This window comes from Arachis hypogaea, chromosome 7, assembly GCF_003086295.3.
Source record: "Arachis hypogaea cultivar Tifrunner chromosome 7, arahy.Tifrunner.gnm2.J5K5, whole genome shotgun sequence".
NCBI lineage: Eukaryota > Viridiplantae > Streptophyta > Magnoliopsida > Fabales > Fabaceae > Arachis > Arachis hypogaea.
Window position 1 is genome coordinate 74742139 of NC_092042.1, and position 23173 is coordinate 74765311.

The following is a 23173-nucleotide window of genomic DNA, read 5'->3' on the forward strand; positions in this document are numbered from 1 at the left end:
ATTCTAATGGCTGGTATTCACAAAATCGTAGAAATCAATCCTACAATCGACAATTTGTGCCTACATATACGAGTGATATGGTTATGAACACTACCAAGTTACAGAAATTATTCGTTGCCATACTCAATTAAGATGGTTTGGCTCGATGAAGACGTAAGTAGGTGTAATCGTAGTCTTTGACGAGGAGGCAAAACAAGTTTTGGGAAAGAGCTGTATAGAGATACTTGATCCATTCCTACCAGTAAGTTCTAACCAATATTTATTTCTAAAAACATTAGTGAAGATATTTTTAATGGTAATTTTTATATTATTTATTATTAATATATTATGTAATACCATGTAGAAAGGAAATCTATTGGATACACTTAGACTTTTGCTCAACCTAATTTATAAGACCTTCTTCTTCATCGTTAAAGTTCAAATATCTGATAATCCACATTTTTGACCTTCTTATAAAGTTAAGAAGATGACTAATAATGTGGACCTCATAAATAAATTAAAAAAGGCTCACCTTATTCAAATTGTAAGTACAATTATAAGTGTACTTTCTATTAAAAATCAATTTATTTTTCTCTTCTTTGGTCATTACTAGTATCTAATTTATAAATAATAATTAATAACTAATTATAATTTTAGGATGTTGATTAGATCAATAGTTTGCTTCTAATTTCAAAGACATCCTCAATCACTGAAGGGAAAAAAGTAGAAGGTGATAAGGTATTTGTTCAAAAAATGAATCTTTTGTTTATTTATTTTCTCAAAGTTAGATCTTTATTTTATTCAAAAAATATTATTAAGATAAAATCAAAGGTGAGAAGGAAGTCTTTAATTTAATATAGTATTTTGTACAGAATTTGTTACTTGAATTCTCCAATGAAGTTGCGGACAATGATGAATTCGAAGTGTTGAAAAATGCTATTACACTAGCCAAGCGACTATCCTCGGAGTCGGAAGATTCGAAGGTGCAAGGAGATACCTCAATCTGTAAGAAGATCAAGATTAAGAATGAAACTTGAGAATTTGGATGCACGTGTTTTAAAATCCCTTTTAGAGTCTATCTAATAGAATAATGTCAAGTATATGTTTGTTTTGGTAGAAACATTGCCTTTTCTTAAGTTGTTATTTTTCTTTTGGTTTTTTTCGACTTATACGTTTGGAATTTAGAATTTTTTTAATTATAAATTGAAGTTATTTGATTATTGCTTGTGGTTTTATTTTTAATTCTATTCACACCATTGATATTCTGTTAATTTCTAATTTAGTATTTAATGTCATAAAGTTATAAATTTCTCATATGAATTATTGTTGATAAAATTAAGTTAGTTATTGATTTTTAAAATTGTATTTATTTAAAAAAATCTAATTATAATTTTTAATTAAAGTATTATGTTTAAAATTTTAAATTTAAATTCAAATAAACTTTTTTTTGAATTTTAAGTAAGCAATTGAGTTTGAGAATATTTTTTAAAATTTTATATAATTTATAAGCTACTATACTAATTACAAAATATTATATTAAAGTAAATAGAATTACCAGTCTTATTAAGATGTGAGATTATTTATATTATTTAAAAAAATTTAATTTGACATTCTTCTATACTTAATTTTGTTTCTAATATTGTTCCGACAAAATTGAATTAATTTTAAAAATTTTATTTAAAAATTTAAAATTTGTACTAGCTATTAGGAAATTCTATTTAAAAATTTTAAATTATTTGCTTAGATTGTTTTACTTAGGTTGTTATTTTTTAAATTTTAGGTCATTTTACTTAGGTAGTTATTTTTAAAATTTTAAGTTATTTATTTAGATTGTTATTTTTTAAATTTTATGTTATATACATATTACTCTTTTAAATCATAAATTATTATTTACTTAAGTTGTTACTTTTTAATTTTAAATTATTTGCTCATAAATTAAAATTTTTGAAAAAATTAATTTAAATTTATTAAATTAAATAAAGATAGTATTTAATTATTTAAATTTTGCTAAGATAAATTTTATTTATAAATTAGGTAACAACTTTTGTCATATAAGATCTCTACCATATTTAATACGCCTCAGTTATAGTTAAGAAAATACCTTTTTTAAAATCTGTTGATTCTTTTTATTTGAACGCTATATTTAAAACTTTGAATATTTATGTTTCTTAGTATTTATATTTTAAATATATTTATATATTTATTTTATCTGTAAATTTAATCCAAATTTAAATTAAAGCCCATCAAATATAGAGAATTTTTATCTTTATAGTAATACAAATGAAAATCTTATATGCTAACGTGGCGCTCATATGAAAATCTTTATCTTTGAACTCAATGTAGGTAACTTTATGACTACACATCATGAGTATGTGGTTAATTTAAACCAATATACCAATGTGCACATACTTCCAAAATTGTCAAGTATTCCAGGAGATGGATTTAATTTTATGAGTTTTGACACTCTCAATACTCCTAATGAGTTCGATTATACGTATTTGGTTGGTAAGTTTATTGTTTTAGAAAAAGTATAATTCATGAATAAAATTATTTATTTTATTGATAATTTTTCGGTTGTATTTTTTACTTAACAAAATGATTGATAACAATTTTTTTTATTTTAATCCATTCTAGATGCTATTGAATATTATAACAACTTGAGTTTTTGAAAATTGAATAATACATTTTTCATGATTTATTATATTTGTTGAGAATTTTAATTAAAGAAAATTATTTTTCTAAAAAGTAATTAAAATTAAATTTTATGATACTTTAAGTTTAAAATTTATTAAGATTTTTAAACTATTTTCATTATAATGAGATATTTAAAAAAATAAAAAAAATTAATATTATTATTAATTAAAAGAGAATCATTTACTTGGCTTTCGGTCAACGTGAAAAAAAAAAAAACCAAACATGGCTATTGGTTATCGTATATATATATATATATATATATAACACTTCTTTGGGATTCATCCATTCATTCCATCTAATAGGATTTAAGAAAGAAAGGAGTTGAGAATGAGAGAGAGACAGAAGCTTGCATGAGACAATCGTCAAAATGTTGTTATTTTTTAAAAAATACTTTATGTTGTTTTATCTTTATAAAATAAAATAAATAATTAATTATTAATTTTTAAATTGTAACTATTTTTTTAATAAAAAATAATTTATAAAGTGTGTTTAAAATTTTATGAATTTTTTAATTTTTAAATTTTAAAATATAAAACATATTATGTATATAGTTTGGTATAATTTTTGTTATTGTTATTTTTTAAGTTATAATTAGTTTTTTTTAATATAAACACTTATACATATTAGATGAGTAAAATAAAATCTAAAAATTTTAATATTGACTTCAATGTAAATTTATTTATTTAGATTTGTTTTAAAATTTTATTCTATAAATTTAAATTTATTTATTTTAGTATTTTCTATTTAGATTATTATTTTAATTTTATTTTATTATAAATATTTTTGTTATATTATATTTTTTGTGCTTGAAGAATTTTAATTTATTGAGGAAAAAATTATTTTCGGTGAATAAATATTTTTCTATCTTTTTATTTAAAATATTATTATTAATATATTAGTATTAAAAATATAAAAGATAAAGCATACTTAAAAAAATGTATTATGAAATTAAATAATTTTATGGGTATTTGTCTACACAGGAGGCTGTGTGGAGAACTTTGGCAAACAAATTATTTATCTTTTATTTATCTGGAAAAAAAATATCATCTTTAAATACGATGACAATCTTAAGAAAATCATGGATTAAGAGAAAGGAAAAGGTAAAATGTTCTTAACATGGATGGAGGCCAACAAAGAATTTGAAGCAGGTCAAACTTTAACGTATGCTGAGTTTTCAAATCAATTTGTTTATAATATAGAAGAATGGAAATGATATCCACGCAAGAGAGAATATTTGATTGGGAGATTAAACTATATTCCATCGGGTACATGTGATATCTACTATATGAAAATTTTGTAATTATTCAAAAACGTTGCACAACATATGAGTCTATTAGGATAGTTAATGTGATTACATATCCTAGTTTCCAAGATATTTTCTATTTTATGGGACTATTGCTTGACGATAGAAAATTCATTGTAGCTATTAATAAAGTCTGGTCATCAATTGAGAAAACTATTTGTGATGCTATTGATATCTAATAGTGTTAACAAACCAAATCGTATTTGGAATACAACTTAGACATTATTGGCTGACAGGATACTATATGTGAGGAGAAAAACATTGAAAACCAAGGTATTTCACTATGTGGTAAATTATTATCGCATTTAGAACTTTACTTGATAAAATCAGTGCTCACCAATGGGCAACTTCATGTTGTTTTGTCAAGAGTTAAGAGTTGCAATAGTCTGAGCATTCTACTTCTAGATGAAGACAACAATCCAAACTTATCAACAACAAATGTCGTATTCAACAAATTTTTTAATAATATTTAAATAAGAAATAGTATTTTTATTTTAGTAACATATTATGAATTATACTTTAAATATTTGTCGTGGATATAACTAATTTATTAATTATACTTTTAGACTTGAAATAAAATGTGTAACATGGAGTACAACATCATATACCAATTATTTTTCTAATGAGGTTAGTAAAATACTTGGTTGTCGATAAATTTTCATTAGCCTTATAATATAAAGTTTAGTGTAAAATTGACATTCTACTATTACAGTTATATAATATGTTCTTATTTTTTCATGTCTTTTTCCTTATAACTCAAAAATATTATAGACTTCAAACTGTTTCATTTGCATTTTACTTGAATAAAGATAAAACAACATATTAAGTACGTTTATTATATAATGACGATGATAGTGTTATACTAAACTTGAGAAATTTATAATTATAAAATATTATTTTCGATTTATCATATCAAATTAAAATATAAGCCCGTACATCGCACGGGTTTAACACTAGTAATTAATAAATGCTAAATCCACTAGAGATGCTCCAAGAGTGGGCCTTCAAGTTCGAAGCAGGCTTGCTGGCGCTAAACTCCATATTGGGTGTTTAGCGCCCTAAACGGAGTAGCAACGAGCATGCTGCTGGCGCTAAACGTCAACTTGGTGTTTAGCGCCCCAAGCGGAGTACACCAACTTTTTTGTTTTAGTTCTAAACTCTGCCAAATTGCTCCGAATTTTACCTTAAATTATAAAAATACTAAAATAACTCAGCATCCAAAGAGAATTTTTGCATTAAAATACTATGAAATCAAATAAAATCTAATAAAAAAACAACTAGAAAATGAAGGGAAAAAGGGTACAAGATACTCACGCATCACAATACTAAACTTAAATTGTTGCTTGTCCTCAAGCAACCAAAATAATATAGGACTGAGAAGAGAAAATATCTGAGACTTGAGTTGTCATTCAAGCTCAGGTCTAGTTACTGAATAGGGCTAATGACACTCTAATGATGAATAGGTTTGGTGTCTCACTATCCTTTGAAGCTCAGAAATATTAGTATTCTTCAGAACCAGAACTCGGATGGTAATATACTCACATTAATACATAATAATTATTCATACAAGACTTAAATATAAACCTACCCCTCTGTAAAAATACAACACTTTACAACATCAAGGGCGAGGGGAAATAAACCCAGAAGCAACTAGCCAAACAAGCCTTCTATTTGTCCGTAGCTTTTCAATTAGCCATCCTGTCTGTACCTCTAAAAAGTTTTTTTTTTAAACTTTGGGGTGAGAACAAAGCCACGCGTTATTATTAGGGAACGAGAATGCCACAATAAATAGAATAAATACAAATAGTTAATTCATATCACAAAAACATTTTCACTTAAAACAGTTTTAAATTCCTTTCTTTAAATCACGTACTTAGGCAAAATCTCATTCATATTAACAATTCCTTATCCATAAACAACATTTCTCAAATTATTTCAATATCTAAATAAGCTAGCATCATAAATAATATACCTAAATCCAACACACAAATATCAGTTCTCAATACATTATCAAATCTACAGCACAAGTAAAATATCCAATCAAGCACATAGGAAAGTCAGTAAAGCAACATCACAATCACAAATGAGCAAAATAAACAAACACAATCAAATGTAGATGCACAAACAAGATGATGCATGTCTATTCCTAGGGCAGGCCATGAGCTCATTGATGACTTGCATCATCTACCTCTTTCTCTTAACTAAAAGAACTATAGAATTAGTAATTTCTCATTCAATTGATGTAATTACTTGAACTAAATGATGAATTTTATGGTACATTACTTTGAAAGGGATCTTGTTTGAATTTCAGGTAAAAATAGCAACAAAAGATGAAGAAAGCAAGAAAAATAAGCTGGGCGTGTGTAATGGGCGTGCCACTTGGTGCAAACGCCAACAATCTGAATGGACGTGGCATGCCAGTTAACAATTCCAGAGGAGAAACCATGAAGATTTCAATGGGCGTGGCACGCCAAGGCCAGGCGTAGCTTGCCAGTTATCTTTTCTAGAGAAAGGACTCCAAGGCTTACAATGGGCATGGCACGTCACTGCTGGGCATGGCACGCCAGGCATTTTTTCAAGAGAAGGATCCTTAAATACTTGCAAGGGGTGTGGCATGCCAAGCTGGGCGTGGCATGCGAATCCTATGAGCCACAATGGGCATGGCATGCCAGGTCGAAGGCGTGGCACACCAATGCAATTGAGCAGAGGAGCATGAAGGAAGCACCACTATGAGCATGCCACTTAAGACTTAAAGCGTTGTACGCCAAGTCAAAGAATCAATGCGCGTGCCACTTGGTACTAGAGGCATGGCACGCCAAGCTCACGAACTCTCAACACTATTATGAGTGTGCCACTTGAGACTGAGCGTGGCACGCTAGTTCATTTGACCAGAGAGGATAAGTGAGGTTCCAACAAGGGCGTGGCACGCCAGATCGAAGGCGTGGCACGCCAGTACAAGCCTCCAGAGAAGAAGAGACAAGGCTTACTCGAAGGTGTACCACTTGGGACTTAAGGCGTGGCACGCCAAGGCAAGATGTGAATGGGCGTGCCACTTGATGCTTAGAGCGTGGCACGCCAGCTTTGCCCGCACCATCGGTGTGCCACTTGAATCCTGGGTGTGGCACGCCAGCTTACTAGACCAAAAGGGCTTATTCATGCATTATAATGGGCATGGCACACTAGACCTGGGCATGGCACGCCAGACCTGGGCGTGGCACACCAGTTCTACTTTCCAGATAAGAGAATGAAGGACTTATTGAGCGCGTGGCACCCCAGACCTAGGCGTGGTACGCCAGTTCAATTGACCAGAGAAGAAAGAAGAAACATTCAACAAGGGCGTGGCATGCCAGTTCTGGGCGTGCCATGCTAGTTCAAGTTTTCAGAAGAGGGAAGGGGAGCTTTGTTGAGGGCGTGGCATGCTAGTTCTGGGCGTGCCACACTAGTTCAAGTTTTCAGAGAGGAAGAAGAGAGAAATCACAGTAAGTGTGCCACTTGAGTTCGAAGGCATGGCACGCCAGGCTAACTGCAAGAAGGCAGCGTGCTACTTGGAAGCTAGGTGTGGCACGCCAAGCCAAGCTGAGGAGCTGGCGTGGCACGCCGCTCACACGTCAGGCATATGTTCAAAGTAATTAGTTTTTCCTTTTAATTTCAATTGTAATTTTCTTTTCCTTTTTGTAATTTTTATTTCTAGTAATAGGAGTAGTATAAATACCCCTTGAGAGTACTGAAAAATGGGTTGGTTGGTTGGTGAGATTGGCGAGTAGAAAGAATTAGTTTAGTTTTACTTCACTTCATCTTCTTCCATCTCTTGTACTTTTCTCTAGGCTATGAGTAGCTAAACTGCCTCTTATTAGGAGAGGGAGCTCTGTTGTACTTGATGGATTAATGATAGTGAATTTCTTCTTCTATTCATCTCTTTTTGATTTGCTAGAAGAAATTTCGTTTCTCAAGTCTAGTGTTCAATCATCTTGGAAAAGAGGTTGAATGCAAATTGGGTTTCATGGGAACCTTGGAAAAGGAAACATGGAACCATGCTTGAAATCCCTTCTCATACTTGAGTAGATCTGGGTTTCGGGATTGGATATGGTGACATGAAATCCATCCATTAGTTAGATATATGAGGATGTGTGGTATAATCAGGGACCAAGCTTATCTCTCTTCATGAGCAATTAGACCAAGGAATTGGCTGATTATCCATATTTGAGAGATTGAATCACCAAGAAATTAGGGTTCAATCAATCATAATTGCCAAGAGGTCAATGAGTTGCATGATTGAAGATGAGATGATCTAGATTTGATCCAAAGTGAGTAACATCTCCTGATCCCAATGAATTTTCCCTATTCTTATCTTCCCTATTCTTTATAGCTTTCTTTAATTTCTGCTATTACCCACTTCCCATTTACAATTCAGTCATTTATGTTTCTACAATTTACTTTCATGCTCTTTATGTTTCTGTAATTTGTTGCTTTTCTTTATCTTCAAGTCATTTATGATTCTGCCATTTAGAATTATGCACCCAACAATTCTTATTGATTAGCTTGACTAATTCACTCATTAACTAAAGTTCCTCAATCAATCAATCTCTGTGGGATTCGACCTCACTTTACTGTGAGTTATTACTTGACGACAATTTAGTATACTTGCCAAAGGCGGATTCATTATATTCATTATAGTGAACTTAAAATCCAGTCATCAAGTTTATGGCGCCGCTGCCAGGGATTGATTTTAAACTAACAATGATTAAGTCGATGGGTATTTAGATTAAGCATTTTTATTTACTTTGTTAATTACTTTAATTTCAGTTTCTTATTTTCTTCTTTCTTTTCGCACTTGAGTTTGCAGTTGTTCATTGTATATATATATATATATATATCCAATCTATATTATCTATTCTATAATTGTAGTGCAAAAAGTTTTACTCTATAATATAATATGGATCAATCTACAATCACCTGACCCGAGAGTACCCATTTGGGGAACGTCCGGTGCAAAAGTAATTGAACTCTAGGGATAACAGGCTGATCTTCCCCAAGAGCTCACATCGATGGGAAGGTTTGGCACCTCGATGTCGGCTCTTCGCCACCTCACCACCCATCAATGCATGGTGTTCTTCGACTTATTGTTACTCTAGATGGTGATTTTGCTCTTTCTTTTAAAAAATTTATAAACAATTTTGTTCTTGCATTATCAGGATAAATTTAACCATATATTTATATCCTTAAATTAATTGAATTTGTATACAGAATGAATTCTAAAAAGTAATTATCAATCCGATATCTCTATCGAATTTCATTCTAACAAGAAGCACACTAACTGTTTGATACTTTGCATCAATCAAATTTGACTTAGCCACTGGTGCACGAATTTGTGTCTGCCAATATCAATGGACTATTTAACACAGCTTCGTACCACTAACCAGCAAGTGCACTGGGTCGTCCAAGTAATACCTTACGTGAGTAAGGGTCGATCCCACGGAGATTATTGGTTTAAAGCAAGCTATGTTTATTTTATTATTCTTAGTCAGGATATTAATTAAAATTATCAGTTGGAATTATTAGAAAGAAATAAAAGAGTGTGAAATAGTTACTTGTTGTGCAGTAATGGAGAATATGTTGGAGTTTTGGAGATGCTTTGTCTTGATTTATTCCTGTAATGTAATATTCCATCCATGGAAAAGTGCAAGTTCCCTCCATGGCAAACTGTATGTAGGGTGTCACCGTTGTCAATGGCTACTTCCCATCCTCTCAGTGAAAACGTTCCTATGCTCTGTCACAGCACGGCTAATCATCTGTCGGTCCTCAATCAGGTCGGAATAGAATCCAATGATTCTTTTGCGTCTGTCACTAACACCCAGCCTTCAGGAGTTTGAAGCTCGTCACAGTCATTCAATCCCAGAATCCTACTCGGAATACCACGGACAAGGTTTAGACTTTCCGGATTCTCATGAATGCCGCCATCAATCTAGCTTATACCACGAAGATTCTGATTAAGGAATCTAAGAGACGCTCATTCAATCTGATGTAGAACGGAGGTGGTTGTCAGACACACGTTCATGGATTGAGGAAGGTGATGAGTGTCACGGATCATCACCTTCTTCATAAATAAGCGCGAATGAACATCTTAGATAGGAACACACACGTTTGAATGGAGAAATAGAAACAATTGCATTAATTCATCGAGACGCTGCAGAGCTCCTCACCCCCAACAATGGAGTTTAGAGACTCATACCGTCAAAGAGTATGTAATTCAGATCTGAAAATGTCATGAGGGTCCAAGATAAGTCTCTAAAAGTTGTTTAAATAGTAAATTAGTAACCTAGGTTTACAGAATATGAGTAAACTAAGATAATTGGTGCAGAAATCCACTTCTGGGGCCCACTTGGTGTGTGATGGGGCTGAGACTAAAGCTATCCACGAGCTGAGGCTTTTCTTGGAGTTGAACTCCAAGTTATAACGTGTTTTGGGCGTTCAACTCCGGATCATGACGTGTTTCTGGCGTTTAACTCCAGACAGCAGTATGTACTTGGCGTTCAACGCCAAGTTACGTCGTCTATCTTCGCGCAAAGTATGGACTATTATATATTTCTGGAAAGCCCTGGATGTCTACTTTCCAACGCCGTTGAGAGCGCGTAAATTGGACTCCTGTAGCTCCAAAAAATCCATTCCGAGTGCAGGGAGGTCAGGATCCAACAACATCAGCAGTCCTTTTTCAGCCTAACTCAGATTTTTGCTCAACTCCATCAATTTCAGCCAGAAAATACCTGAAATCACAGAAAAACACACAAACTCATAGTAAAGTCCAGAAATATGATTTTTTCCTAAAAACTAATAATATTTTATTAAAAACTGATTAAAACATACTAAAATCTACATGAAATTACCCCCAAAAAGCGTATAAAATATCCGCTCATCACAACACCAAACTTAAACTGTTGCTTGTCCCCAAGCAACTAGATGAATAAAATAGGATAAAAAGAATTTAAGGAGTAATAAAATTTCCGAGTTTTAAGTGAAGCTCAGATTCTAATTTAGATGAGCGGGGCTAGTAGCTTTTTGTTTCTGAACAGTTTTGGCATCTCCCTTTATCCTTTGAAATTCAGAATGATTGGCATCCATAGGAACTCAAAATTCAGATAGTATTATTGATTCTCCTAGTGTAGTATGTTGATTCTTGAACACAGTTACTTTATGAGTCTTGGCCGTGGCCCTAAGCACTTTGTTTTCCAATATTACCACCGGATACATAAATGCCACAGACACATGACTGGGTGAACCTTTTCAGATTGTGACTCAGCTTTGCTAAAGTCCCCAGTTAGAGGTGTCCAGAGCTCTTAAGCACACTCTTTTTGCTTTGGATCACGACTTTAACCACTCAGTCTCAAGTTTTTCACTTGGACCTGCATGCCACAAGCACATGGTTAGGGACAGCTTGATTTAGCCACTTAGGCCTGGATTTTAGTTCCTTGGGCCCTCCTATCCATTGATGCTCAAAGCCTTGGATCCTTTTTTACCCTTGCCTTTTGGTTTTAAGGGCTATTGGCTTTTTCTGCTTGCTTTTTCTTTTTTTCTATTTTTTTTTTGCCATTTTTTTCACTGCTTTTTCTTGCTTCAAGAATCAATTTCATGATTTTTCAGATTATCAATAGCATTTCTCTTTGTTCATCATTCTTTCAAGAGCCAACACTTTTAACATTCATAAACAACAAGATAAAAAATATGCACTGTTCAAGCATTCATTCAAAAAAACAAAAAGTATTGTCACCACATCAATATAATTAAACTAAATTCAAGGATAAATTCGAAATTCATGTACTTGTTCTTTTTGAATTAAAACATTTTTTATTTAAGAAAGGTGAAGGATTCATGGAATTATTCATAGCTTTAAGACATAGTTACTAAATACTAATGATCATGTAGGAAAAACACAAACATAAATAAACATTAAGCATAAAAACCGAAAAACAGAGAAATAAGAACAAGGAATGAGTCCACCTCAGTGATGGTGGCGCTTTTTTCTTGAAGAACCAATGATGTCCTTGAGTTCTTCTATGTCTCTTCCTTGCCTTTGTTGCTCCTCTTTCATTGCTCTTTGATTTTCTCTAATTTCATGGAGAATGATGGAGTGCTCTTGATATTCCACCCTTAGTTGATCCATATTGTAACTCAAATCTTCTAGAGAAGTGTTGAGTTGTTCCCAATAGTTGTTGGGAGGAAAGTGCATTCCTTGAGGCATCTCCGGGATTTCTTGGTGATGAGCTTCCTCATGCGTCTCTTGGGATCCATGAGTGGGCTCTCTTATTTGCTCCATCATCTTCTTAGTGATGAGCTTATCCTCCTCAATGGGGATGTCTCCTTCTATGATAACTCCAGCTGAGTAACATAGATGGCAAATAAGATGAGGAAAAGCTAGCCTTGCCATGTGGAGGACTTTTCGGCTATTTTGTAGAATTCAAGGGAGATGACTTCATGAACTTCTACTTCCTCTCCAATCATGATGTTATGGATCATGATGGCCCAATCTACAGTTACTTTGGATCCGTTGCTAGTGGGGATGATGGAGCGTTGGATGAACTCCCAATAAGCGCTTCTTTAATGTCAATAGCTTGAGTGGGCTCTCATGGAGCCTCACAGGTGATCAGGTCAATGTTGTAGACTCCCAACACCAAACTTAGAGTTTGGATGTGGGAATTCAACACCAAACTTAGAGTTTGGTTGTGGCCTCTCAACACCAAACTTAGAGTTTGATTGTGGGGGCTCTGTTTGACTCTGTATTGAGAGAAGCTTTTTATGCTTCCTCTCCATGTATACAGAAGAACACCCTTGGGTCTTAAACACAAGGTAGTCCCCATTCAATTAAAGGACTAATTCTCCTCTATTAACATCTATCACAGCTCCTACTGTGGCTAGGAAAGGTCTTCCAAGGATGATGCATTCATCCTCCTCCTTCCTATTGTCTAAGATTATGAAATCAGTAGGGATGTAAAGGCCTTCAACCTTCACTAACACGTCCTCTACTAATCCATAAGCTTGTCTTATTAACATGTCTGCCATCTGTAGTGAGAATATGGCAGGCTGTACCTCAATGATCCCCAGCTTCTCCATTACAGAGAGTGGCATAAGATTTATGCCTGACCCCAGGTCACATAGAGCCTTTTCAAAGGTCATGGTGCCTATGGTACAGGGTATTAAGAATTTGCCAGGATCTTGTTTCTTTTGAGGTAAGGTTTGCTGAACCCATGTATCTAGTTCACTAATGAGCAAGGGAGGTTCACCTTCCCAAGTCTCATTACCAAACAATTTGGCATTCAGCTTCATGATAGCTCCTAGATATTGAGCAACTTGCTCTTCAGTTACATCTTCATCCTCTTCAGAGGAAGAATAGTCTTCAGAGCTCATGAATGGCATAAGGAGATTTAATGGGATCTCTATGGTCTCTATATGAGCCTCAGATTCCTTCAGGTCCTCAATAAGGAACTCCTTCTTGCTTGGGAGACGTCCCATGAGGTCTTCCTCATTGAGATTCACGTCCTCTCCTTCCTCTCTAGGTTCGGCCATTTTGATTATATCAATGGCCTTGCACTCTCTTTTTGGATTCTCTTCAATATTGCTTGGGAGAGTACTAGGAGGAGTTTCAGTGACTTTCTTACTCAGCTGGCCCACTTGTGCCTCCAAATTTCTAATGGAGGATCTTACTTCACTCATGAAACTTAAAGTGGACTTAGACAGATCAGAGAGTAAGTTTGCTAAATTAGAAGTGCTCTGCTCAGAATTCTCTGTCTGTTGCTGAGAAGATGATGGATAAGGCTTGCTGTTGCTGAGCCTATTTCTTCCACCATTATTAAAGCCTTGTTGAGGCTTTTGTTGATCCTTCCATGAGAAATTTGGATGATTTTTCCATGATGAATTATAGGTGTTTTCATAAGGTTCACCCATGTAATTTACCTCTGCTATTGCAGGGTTCTCAAGATCATAAGCTTCTTCTTCAGAAGATGCCTCTTTAGTACTGTTGGATGCATTTTGCCATCCATTCAGACATTGAGAATTCATGTTGACTTACTGAGTCAACATTTTGTTCTGAGCCAATATGGCATTCAGAGCATCAATTTCAAGAACTCCCTTCCTCTGAGGCGTCCCATTACTCACGGAATTCCTCTCAGAAGTATACATGAATTGGTTATTTGCAACCATGTCAATGAGTTCTTGAGCTTCTGCAGGCGTTTTCTTTAGGTGAATGGATCCACCTGCAGAATGGTCCAGTGACATCTTAGAGAATTCAGATAGGCCATAATAGAATATATCCAAAATGGTCCATTTAGAAAGCATGTCAGAAGGACACCATTTGGTCATCTGCTTGTATCTTTTCCAAGCTTCATAGAGGGATTCACCATCTTTTTGTTTGAAGGTCTGAACATCCACTCTAAGCTTGCTAAACTTTTGAGGAGGAAAGAACTTAGCCAAAAAGGCCGCGACCAGCTTATCCCATGAGTCCAGGCTATCTTTAGGTTGTGAATCCAACCATATTCCAGCTCTGTCTCTTACAGCAAAGGGGAAAAGCATGAGCCTGTAGACTTCATGATCTACTCCATTAGTCTTAACAATATCACAGATCTGCAAGAACTCAGTTAAAAACTGGTAGGGATCTTCTGATGGAAGTCTATGAAACTTGCAGTTTTGTTGCAGTAGAGCAACTAGTTGAGGTTTCAGCTCAAAATTGTTTGCTCCAATGGCAGGGATTGAGATACTTCTTCCATCAAATTTGGAAGTAGGTGTAGTATAGTCACCAAGCATCCTCCTTGCATTATTATTTTCGGCTGCCATCTCCTCTTCTTTTTTGAAAATTTCTGTCAGGTTGTCTCTGGATTGTTGTAATTTAGCTTCTCTTAGTTTCCTCTTCAGAGTCCTTTCATGTTCAGGATCTGCTTCAACAAGAATGTTCTTGTCCTTGCTCCTACTCATATGAAAAAGAAGGGAACATAAAATAATAATAGGGATCCTCTTTACCTTAGTAGAGAGATTCCTTTACGTTAGTAGAAGAAAAAGGGAATAGAAGAAGGAAAAGGTAAGAATCCAAACACAAGGGTGAAGATAGGTTCGAATTCTTGAGATGAAGAGAAGTGTTAGTAAATAAATAAATAAATAGAAGAAGATTAGAGGAAGAGAATTTCGAAAATTAATTTTGAAAAATAAGTTAGTGATTTTCAAAAATTAGAGAGAGAAAAGTAGTTAGGTGGTTTTGAAAAAGATAAGATATAGTTAAAACAAACAAAAAGTAAACTAGTTAGTTGAAAAAGATTTGAAATTTAATTTTGAAAAGATAAGAAGTTGGAAGATATTTTGAAATCAAATTTTTGAAAAAGATAAAATTTTGAAAAAGATATGATAGAAAAGATATTTTGAAAAATAATTTATTTTTAAAAATTAAAATTTGATTACTTGACTAACAAGAAACTAAAAGATATGATTCTAGAATTTAAAGATTGAACCTTTCTTAACAAGAGAGTAACAAACTTCAAATTTTTGAATCAATCACATTAATTGTTAGTAAAGTTTTCAAATTTTGAAGATAAGAAAGAGATTTTGAAAAAATATTTTTAAATATTTTCGAAAATTAGTAAGAAAATGAAAAAGATTTGATTTTCGAAAAAGATTTTGAAAAAATAAGATTTTTAAATTTGAAAATTTGAAGATCATGATGAACATCAAGAACATATTTTTGAAAAAAAAATTTTGATGCAAAGAAAACATGCAAGACACCAAACTTAGAAATCTTTAATGCTTAGGCACTATGAATGCAAAAATGCATATGAAAAACAACAAAAGACACAAAACAAGAAAATATCAAGCTCAAACAAGAAGACTTATCAAGAACAACTTGAAGATCATGAAGAACACCATGCATGAATTTTCGAAAAATGCTTAATTTTTAAAAATATGCAATTGACACCCAACTTAAAAATTGACACTATACTCAAACAAGAAACACAAAAATATTTTTGGACATGGCTTTACAGCCAGCCAAGCTTCAGCATGTTACCATGAAACTCTAGAATTCATTCTTAAAAATTTAGAATAATTTTTTAAAACAAAAGGGAAAAATTTTTTTGAAAGATTTTTGAAAAATTTTTGAAAATAAAACAAAAAGAAAATTACCTAATCTGAGCAACAAGATGAACCGTCAGTTGTCCAAACTCGAACAATCCCTGGCAACGGCGCCAAAAACTTGGTAGGCAAAATGGTGATTTCTGATAATGGCATTCATGTTCGTTCTCTCCCTGGTAATGGCGCCAAAAACTTGGTGCATGATACCATGGTCCAAACATAACTTCACAACTTCGCACAACTAACCAGCAAGTGCACTGGGTCGTCCAAGTAATAAACCTTACGTGAGTAAGGGTCGATCCCATGGAGATTGTTGGTATGAAGCAAGCTATGGTCATCTTGTAAATCTCAGTTAGGCGGATAATAAATGATTATGGAGTTTTTGAATAATAATAATAAATAACAGAAAATAAAGATAGAAATACTTATGTAGATCATCGATGGAAATTTCAGATAGGCGTATGAAGATGCTGTGCTCCTTCTAAATCACTGCTTTTCTACTGCCTTCATCCAATCCTTCTTACTCCTTTCCATGGCAAGCTGTATGTAGGGCATCACCGTTGTCAATGGCTACATCCCATCCTCTCAGCGAAAAAGGTCCAAATGCTCTGTCACGGCACGGCTAATCATCTGTCGGTTCTCGATCATGTCGGAATAGAATCCATTAATTCTTTTGCGTTTGTCATCACGCCCAACAATCGCGAGTTTGAAGCTCGTCAAAGTCATTCAATCCCTAAATCCTACTCGCAATACCACAGACAAGGTTTAGACTTTCCGGATTCTCATGAATGCCGCCATCAATTCTAGCTTATACCACGAAGATTCTGATTAAGGAATCCAAGAGATATGCGTACGGTCTAAGGTAGAACGGAGGTGGTTGTCAGTCACGCGTTCATAGGTGAGAATGATGATGAGTGTCATGGATCATCACATTCGTCATGGTGAAGTGCAACGAATATCTTAGAACAGGAATAAACTGAATTGAATAGAAAATAGTAGTAATTGCATTAAAACTCGAGGTACAGCAGACCTCCACACCCTTAATCTATGGTGTGTAGAAACTCCACCGTTGAAAATACATAAGTGATGAAGGTCCAGGCATGGCCGAATGGCCAGCCCCCAAAACGTGATCACAGGATCAAAAATACAATCCAGGATGTCTAATACAATAGTAAAATGTCCTATTTATACTAGACTAGCTACTAGGGTTTACAGAAGTAAGTAATTGATGCAGAAATTTACTTCCGGGGCCCACTTGTTGTGTGCTTGGGCTGAGCTTGAGCTTTACACGTGCATAGGCTTCTTTTGGAGTTGAACTCCAAGTTGTAACATGTTTTTGGCGTTCAACTTTGGTTCATGACGTGTTTCTGGCGTTTGACTCCAGAATGCAGCATGGAACTGGAGTTGAGCGCCAGTTTACGTCATCTAATCTCGAATAAAGTATGGACTATTATATATTTCTGGAAAGCTCTGAATGTCTACTTTCCAATGCCATTGAGAGCCCGCCATTTGGAGTTCTGTAGCTCCAAAAAATCTATTTCGAGTGCAGGGAGGTCAGAATCCAACAGCATCAGCAGTCCTTTGTCAGCCTTCTATCAGAGTTTTGCTCAGGTCCCTCAATTTCAGCCAGAAATTACCTGAAATCACAGAAAAACACATAAACTCATAGTAAAGTCCAGAAATGTGAATTTAGCATAAAAACTAATGAAAACATCCCTAAAAGTAGCTAGATCCTACTAAAAACTACCTAAAAGCAATGTCAAAAAGCGTATAAATTATCCGCTCATCAGGGCTGCAAGAAGAAGTTGAAGTGCCACCCCCACTTGAATTTGCTCTTTAGAGTATGACCCATTTGACACGCTGAAAAGATGGAGTTGTTTAGGGCTCAAATTGAATGTTTACTATAACTTATTATATATTGCTGAAAATCCCTGGATGTTAGCTTTCCAACGCATTTAGAATTGACTCATTTGGATCTCTGTAGCTCAAGTTATGCCCATTTGAAAGTGGATAGGTCAGTCTGTCAAGTAGCCCGGCGTGCCACTTCCACTTTTGGCGTGCCACGCCCCATATGTTGTGAAACTGGCATGCCACACCCTTAATGATGCACTATAATCTACTCCCTGGCTATTAAAACTGGCGTGCCACGTACAGAATTCGAAGTGGCACGCCCATTATGAAAATAGAGCTGGCATGCCACGTCTTCGATATCAAGTAGCACACCCAGGTTTTTCAATGCTGAAATAGTGAGCTTCACCTTTAATTTTAACGTCCACCCTAAAGTGTTCTATATCATTGGAAAGCTCTTGATGTCAGCTTTCCAACGCCACTAAAATCCGATTATTTGGACTTCTACAACTCAAGTTATCTTCCTTTAAAGATGAAGAGGTCAGGCTGGTAACTCTGTAGTGACGTGTTTTTCTCCTTGTAGTTTCGGGGTGGTAACTCTGATAGAAGGCTGACAAAGGACTGCTGATGCTGTTGGATTCTGACCTCCCTGCACTTGAAATAGATTTTCTGGAACTACAGAACTCCAAATGGCGCGCTCTCAACGACGTTAGAAAGTAGACATCCAGAGCTTTCCAGCAATATGTAATAGTCCATACTTTATTTGAGATTAGATGACGTAAACTTGTGCTCAACGCCAATTCCATGCTGCATTCTGGAGTCAAACGCCAGAAACACATCACGAACCAGAGTTGAACACCAAAAACACGTTACAACTTGGCGTTCAACTCCAAAAGAAGCCTCTACACGTAGAAAGCTCAAGCTCAGCCCAAACACACACCAAGTGGGCCCCGGAAGTGGATTTCTGCATTAATTACTTACTTCTGTAAACCCTAGTAGCTAGTCTAGTATAAATAGGATATTTTACTATTGTATTAAATGTCTTTGATTATCTAGTCTTTTGACCATTCGGTCTTTTGATCATTCATGGGGGCTGGCCATTCGGCCATGCCTGGACCATCACTTATGTATTTTCAACGGTGGAGTTTCTACACACTATAGATTAAGGGTGTGGAGCTCTGCTGTACCTCAAGTTCTAATGCAATTACTACTATTTTCTATTCAATTCAATTCATTCCTGTTCTAAGATACCATTCGTACTTCAATCTGATGGATGTGATGATCCGTGACACTCATCATCATCCATCCTTATGAATGCGTGCCTGACAACCACCTCCGTTCTACAAGCGAGAGCTAGAGTGTGTATCTCTTGGATTCCTGATGCACGACGCATGGTTGCCCTCGTCTGACAACCGAGCCTTCCATTCCGTGAGACCAGAGTCTTCGTGGTATAAGCTAGAATTGATGGCGGCATTAATGAGAATCCAGAAAGTCTAAACCTTGTCTGTGGTATTCCGAGTAGGATTCTGGGATTGAATGACTGTGACGAGCTTCAAACTCGCGATTGTTGGGCATGATGACAAACGCAAAAGAATCAATGGATTCTATTCTGCCATGATCGAGAACCGACAGATGATTAGCCGTGCCGTGATAGAGCATTTGGACCTTTTTCACTGAGAGGATGGGATGTAGCCATTGACAACGGTGATGCCCTACATACAGCTTACACTGAAAGGAGTAAGAAGGATTCGATGAATGTAGTAGGAAAGCAGAGATTTAGAAGGAGCACAGCATCTTCATACGCCTATCTGAAATTCCCATCAATGATTTACAAAAGGATTTCTATCTTTATTTTCTGTTTATTTATTATTATTATTATTCGAAAACTCCATAACCATATATTATCCGCCTAACTGAGAATTTCAAGATGACCATAGCTTGCTTCATACCAACAATCTCCGTGGGATCGACCCTTACTTACGTAAGGTTTATGACTTGGACGACCCAGTGCACTTGCTGGTTAGTTGTGCGAAGTTGTGAAGAAAGTGCTGAGTTAGTAGATGCACATACCAAGTTGAATGCCATTATTAGAGATCACAATTTCGTGCACCAAGTTTTTGGCGCCGTTGCCGGGGATTGTTCGAGTTTGGACAACTGGCGGTTCATCTTGTTGCTCAGATTAGGTAATTTTCTTTTTGTTTTATTTTCAAAAATTTATCCCTATTTTCAAAAAAAATTTAATTAAAAATAAATTATTCTATGGCTTCAGAATTTTTGAGAATGGATTCTAGAATTTCATGAAGCATGTTGAATCCTAGCTAGCTGTAAAGCCATATCCAAATCCTTTTGGAATGAGACTTCAACTAATCACCTCAATGCATGTACTGCCATCCTAAAGCTGGCTGGCTATTAAGCCATGTCCAACCCCTGGATTGGAACTTTAGGCTAACATTGAAAGATTCCTGGAATTCTTCTTAAAAATTTTGAATTTCTTATTTTCTTTTTCCTATATGTTTTTCGAAAAATATACAATAAAATAAAAAAAACCAAAAATATTTTGTGATTCTTGTTTGAGTCTTGTGTCATGTTTTAAGTTTGGTGTCAATTGCATATTCATATTGTTCTTGCATTTTTCGAAAATTCATGCATTCATAGTGTTCTTCATGATCTTCAAGTTGTTCTTGGTAAGTCTTCTTGTTTGATCTTTAAATTTTCTTGCTTTGTGTTGTATGATGTTTTTCATGTGCATTTTTGCATTCATAGTGTCTAAACATGAAAGATTTCTAAGTTTGGTGTCTTGCATGTTTTCTTTGCATCAAAATGTTTTTGAAAATATGTTCTTGATGTTCATCATGATCTTCAAAGTGTTCTTGGTGTTCATCTTGACATTCATAGTGTTCTTGCATGCATCATGTGTTTTGATCCAAAATTTTCATGTTTTGGGTCATTTTTATGTTTTTCTCTCTCATCATTAAATTCAAAAATAAAAAAATATCTTTCCCTTATTTCTCTCAAAATTTCGAAAATTTGAGTTGAATTAGTCAAAAATTTTTAAAACTTAGCTATTTCTTATAAGTCAAGTCAAATTTTCAATTTTAAAAATCTTATCTTTTTAAAAAAATTTTCAAAAATCAAACCCTTTTCATTTTTTTATGATTTTCGAAAATTTGAAAACACTTTTCAAAATCTTTTTCTTAATTTTATTTCAAATTTTTGAAACTTAACTAACAAGTAATGTGATTGATTCAAAAATTTGAAGTTTGTTACTTTCTTGTTAAGAAAGGTTCAATATTTAAATTCTTGAATCATATCTTTTAGTTTCTTGTTAGTCAAGTAATCAATTTTAATTTTAAAAATGAAATCTTTTTCCAAATATCTTTTTCTTAAAAATCATATCTTTTTATCATATCTTTTTAAATCATATCTTTTTTCAAAAATTTGATTTTAAAATATCTTATCTAACTTCTTATCTTTTTAAAACTAATTTTCAAATCTTTTTCAACTGACTAATTAACTTTTTGTTTGTTTTTTATCTTTTTCAAAACCACCTAACTAATTTTCCCTATCAAATTTTCGAAAATATCTCACTATTTTTCAAAATTCCTTTTTATTAATTAATTATTTCAAATTTTAATTTTAATTATATTTCTTCATTTAATTTTCGAAAATCACTAACCCCTTTTCAAAATTTATTTTCGAAAATCTCTCCCTCTCATCTTCTTCTATTTATTTATTTATTCACTAACACTTCTCTTCATCTCAAGAATCTGAACCTATCTTCAACCTTGTGTTTGGATTTTCACTTTTTCCTTCCTCTATTCCCTTCTTCTTCTACTAACATAAAGGAATCTCTATACTGTGACATAGAGGATTCCTCTTCCTTTTCTGTTCTCTTCTTTCTCATATGAGCAGGAACAAGAAAAAAGGCATTCTTGTTGAAGCTGATCCTGAACCTGAAAGGACTCTAAAGAGGAAACTAAGAGAAGCTAAACTACAACAATCCAGAGACAACCTTATTGAAATTTTTGAACAAGAAAAGGATATGGCAGCCGAACCCAACAACAATAATGCAAGGAGGATGCTTAGTGATTATACTACACCTAATTCCAAGTTTGATGGAAGAAGCATCTCAATTCCTGCCATTGGAGCAAACAATTTTGAGCTGAAACCTCAACTAGTTGCTCTGATGCAATAAAACTGCAAGTTTCATGGACTTCCATCAGAAGATTCCTACCAGTTTTTAACTGAGTTGTTGCAGATCTGTGAGATTGTTAAGACTAATGGAGTAGATCCTGAAGTCTACAGGCTCATGCTTTTCCCTTTTGCTGTAAGAGCAGAGCTAGAACATGGTTGGATTCACAACCTAAAGATAGCCTGGACTCATGGGATAAGCTGGTCGCGGCCTTCTTGGCTAAGTTCTTTCCTCCTCAAAAGTTGAGCAAGCTTAGAGTGGATGTTCAGACCTTCAAACAAAAAGATGGTGAATCCCTCTATGAAGCTTGGGAAAGATACAAGCAGATGACCAAAAGGTGTCCTTCTGACATGCTTTCTAAATGGACCATTTTGGATATATTCTATTATGGCCTATCTGAATTCTCTAAGATGTCACTGGACCATTCTGCAGGTGGATCCATTCACCTAAAGAAAACGCCTGCAGAAGCTCAAGAACTCATTGACATGGTTGCAAATAACCAATTCATGTATACTTCTGAGAGGAATTTCGTGAGTAATGGGATGCCTCAGAGGAAGGGAGTTCTTGAGATTGATGCTCTAAATGCCATATTGGCTCAGAACAAAATGTTGACTCAGCAAGTCAACATGATTTCTCAAAGTCTGAATGGATGGCAAAATGCATCCAACAGTACTAAAGAGGCATCTTCTGAAGAAGAAGCTTATGATCCTGAAAACCCTACAATGGCAGAGGTAAATTACATGGGTGAACCTTATGGAAACACTTATAATTCTTCATAGAGAAATCATCCAAATTTCTCATGGAAGGATCAACAAAAGCCTCAACAAGGCTTTAATAATGGTGGAAGAAACAGGTTTAGCAATAGCAAGCCTTTTCCATCATCTTCTCAGCAACAGACAGAGAATTCTGAGCAGAGTACCTCTAACTTAGCAAATATTGTCTCTGATCTTTCTAAGGCCACTTCAAGCTTCATGAGTGAAACAAGGTCCTCCATTAGAAATTTGGAGGCACAAGTGGGCCAGCTGAGTAAGAAAATCACTGAAACTCCTCCTAGTACT

At 34.5% G+C, this 23173-nt stretch overlaps 1 non-coding gene across 1 annotated transcript; it reads right to left on the minus strand.

The window, feature by feature from the left end:
• Nucleotides 1-22363: 22363 nt before the first annotated feature.
• LOC112704608 (small nucleolar RNA R71) lies at nucleotides 22364-22471 on the minus strand. The gene has a single exon (XR_003155225.1). It is a non-coding gene; the product is annotated as a small nucleolar RNA R71 (small nucleolar RNA).
• Between the last annotated feature and the right edge of the window lie 702 nt (nucleotides 22472-23173).